Genomic DNA, 3,941 nt, shown 5'->3' on the forward strand with positions numbered 1-3,941 from the left:
ATTTGGTTGCACGCTTGCAATTCCACATGGCACGCAAGAGTATGATACAATACACAACTAGGCCACCGTGGTGTGCCTATTACACAGAAGATTAAGAGAGGAAACTTAAAAGGATGCTATATAGACAAACAAGAATGGTGAAACAACATAAAAAAAAAACCTTTCCAAGTGGAACAACCTGCCTCCAGAAGTTGTGGGTGCTCCAACACTGGAAGTTTTTAAGAAGAGACTGGACAGCCGTTTGTCTGGAGTGGTATAGGGTTTCCTGCCTGAGCAGGGGGTTGGACTAGATGACCTCCAAGGTTCCTTCCAACTCTGTGATTCCCAGTGATAGGTGATGGTGATTGTTGTTGCTATTCCCTTGATAATACCTATCACACACACACACACACACACACACAGAGAGAGAGAGATATGTATAGAGGTAGGTAGGTAGGTAGGTAGGTAGGTAGGTAGGTAGGTAGGTAGGTAGATAGATAGATAGATAGATAGATAGAAGATAGATAGATAGATAGATAGATAGAGATTGATAGATTACATAGATAGAAATACCTATCACACACACAGAGAGACACACACAGAGAGATGTATAGAGATAGATAGATAGATAGATAGATAGAGAGATAGAAAGATAGATAGATAGATATATATTGATCGATTAGATAGAAATAGATAGAAATACTTATCACACACACACACACAGAGAGAGATGTATAGAGATAGGTAAGTAGGTAGGTAGGTAGGTAGATAGATAGATAGATAGATAGATAGATAGATAGATAGATAGATAGATAGATAGATAGATAGATAGATAGATAGATAGATAGATAGATAGATAGAAATACCTATCACACAAACAGAGAGAGAGAGACACACACAGAGATGTATAGAGATAGATAGATAGATAGATATTGATAGATTAGATAGAAATAGATAGAAATATCTATCACACAGAGAGAGAGAGAGAGAGAGAGAGAGAGAGAGAGAGAGAGAGAGAGAGAGAGAGAGAGACCAATGTACTTAATCATTTTGGAACTGTGGGATTAATTAGATTTTCAAATCATCTTCAATTTTCAAGATTTTATTTATTTATTTTTTTGCTGCCAAAAACTTTTCTGTGGACCAGAGTGCCCTCTGCTGGTGTGAAGATAACATTTGAGGCTCTGTGGATCTACCTGTATTCAATTCCATATTTTATGCCTTCAGACACCCATCCTATTTATTAATCTCAGTAAAAACTAAAAGCAATTTCATAAACTACAGACTGCAAAATTAGGGACGGCAATTGTGACTGGATCTGTTGTCTTCCCAACCTAAAACTGAGAACTGTAAATTTGTATACATCAGCTAAATTCTGCTGGGTTAGGTCTTCTTATGCTAAAGAATAAAGAAAAATCAGATTGGTTTACAAAAAGGACATATCTTGCATGCTGGATTCTATCAGGATCCAGCCTAAGAACTCAAGATTACATCTGATCAATTTTAAACCAGTCTTTCGTTTTCATTCCCATCTTAGGCCATACATAGAATTTTTTTTTTTGAGATCACGGTTTTAGAAAACCAGGGAGACTTGCAAAATTCTTTATAAAACCCTAGTAATACTGCATCCAGTTTTGGTCACCACGTTACAAAAAAGATGTTGAGACTTTTGGAAAAAAAGTGCAGAGAACAGCAACTAAAATGATTAAAGGCCTAGAGATTAAAACATATAAGGAACGGTTGCAGGAACTGGGTATGGCTAGTCTAGACTAGGGGGGACATGATAGCATCTTCTAGTATCTGAGGGGCTGCCATAAAGAAGAGCAGAGTCAACTTATTTTCCAAAGCACCAGAAGGAAAGACAAGAAACAATGGATGGAAACTAAACAAGGAGAGAAGCAACCTAAAATTAAGAAGAAACTTCCTAACAGTGAGGACAATTAACCAATGGAGCAGCTTGCCTCCAGAAGTTGTGGGTGATCCATCACTGGAGGTTTTTAAGAAGACGCTGGACAGCCACCTATCTGAAATGGTACAGGGTCTCCTGCTTGAGCAGGGGGTTGGACTAGAAGACCTCCCAGGTCCCTTCCAGCTGTATTCTGACTCCAAATATTATTGGATCCTCTTTGAAGTGAGATCTTATTGGAAAGGAGAAAACTATGAATTTTTCAATCCATTTGAATACAGCCTTGTTGTCAAAACCCATTATTCATCGCCTGAGATATTAACATTGGTCTAGAGCAGGGGTAGGCAACCTTGGCCCTTTTATGACTCGTGGACTTCAACTCCCAGAATTCCTGAGCCAGCCATGCTGAGGAGAAAGGAAGAGGTTTCCATGCGGGCTCAGGAATTCTGGGAGTTGAAGTCCACGAGTCCTAAAAGAGCCAAGGTTGCCTACCCCTGACCTAGAGGAACATATGAAAGCATAATTCATGTTAATTAATGTAGACTTTATTAGTTTAGAGCAGGGGTAGGCAAGCTTGGCTCTTTTATGACTGGTGGACTTCAACTCCCAGAATTCCTGAGCCAGCCATGCTGAGGGGAAAGGGAGAGGTTTCCATGCTGAGCCAAGCTGGCTCAGGAATTCTGGGAGTTGAAGTCCACGAATCATAAAGTGGCCTAGGCCTAGGCCAGAGGTAGGCAACCTGGTCCTTGGCTCTTTTATGACTCGTGGACTTCAACTCCCAGAATTCCTGGGCCAGCCACGCTGAGGGGAAAGGGAGAGGTTTCCAAGCTGAGCCATGCTGGCTCAGGAATTCTGGGAGTTGAAGTCCACAAGTCATGAAGGGGCCATAGTTCCCCCATGCTGGCTCAGGAATTCTGGGAGTTGAAGTCCACAAGTCATAAAAGAGCGAAGGTTGCCTACCCCAGCTCTAGAGGGACTAGATGCTTTCTTTTTTGGCATTTCAAAATAAATACATCTCTTGTGGATAGCACATTATTAATCATTCAGGAGCTTGGCTGTTTTGTCACAGTTCTTGAAGAATGAAAATATTGGGCATCATGATTCTAATTGATCTGTCTCCCAAAGCTGAAGAATAGGTCAGAATTTGGCTGTCGATCCCGTTTTCCTAAAAATTTACGGTTGGAAAGGATTCTGGAGGCTACCAAGTCCAAACTTCTTCTCAGCGGAAAAATCCAAATTAAAACAGCTCGGAAGATGATTGTCCGCTTTCTGTTTCCAATACATCCAGTAAATAAGAGCCTATTATCTCTTCTCTGGGTCATCCAGCTGTTCTTATTCTTAGGGAGGTTTTTTTTTTTCAAAGTCCAGCTTTGCTTTTCAGTCTATTCTTTGGTATTTTGCATGGTGCAAAAGGAAAAGGGCAGGCCTTAACCTTTCGTACCGCACTCTTGGGATAATTGAAGCAGGCTATCGTATCGTCCTATCTGAAAGAGCGAAAAGGGTGTGATCCTATCGCAAATAAAGAAAAAAAAACCAAAACTTCCTGCTGGTAAGATCTACAAAGCGGAACATTTGTGGGTTGTGGGTTCTCCATCTTTATAAAGTTTGAAGAAGCTGGGCTGCCATCTCTTGTGGATGGGAGAAGAGGGTTGAACTGTGAGGTCCTTGGTTCTCTGTGAGCTGAGTTGTTTACTGGCAGACATTTAATTACCCAACTAGGTAACATCAGCAGTGCTAGAAGGGAGAAGGGTTTGCGAGGAGGAGGAAGAGGAGGAGGAGGAGGAGGAGGAGGAAGAAGAAGAAGAAGAAGAAAAGGACTGTGGGGTCCTTGGTGCTCTCTGAGCTTGGTGGTTTTCTTGCAGACGTTTCATTACCCAACTAGGTAACATCATCAGTGCTAGAAGGGAGAAGGGTTTGCAGGGAGGAGGAGGAGGAGAAGGAAGAAGAAGAAGAAGAAGAAGAAGAAGAAGAAGAAGAAGAAGAAGAAGAAGAAGAAGAAGAAGAAGAAGAAGAAGAAGAAGAAGAAGAAGAAGAAGAAGAAGAAGAAGAAGAAGAG

This window comes from Protobothrops mucrosquamatus, unplaced genomic scaffold (genome assembly GCF_001527695.2).
Source record: "Protobothrops mucrosquamatus isolate PMUCROS unplaced genomic scaffold, P.Mucros_1.0 scaffold3932, whole genome shotgun sequence".
Classification (NCBI taxonomy): domain Eukaryota; kingdom Metazoa; phylum Chordata; class Lepidosauria; order Squamata; family Viperidae; genus Protobothrops; species Protobothrops mucrosquamatus.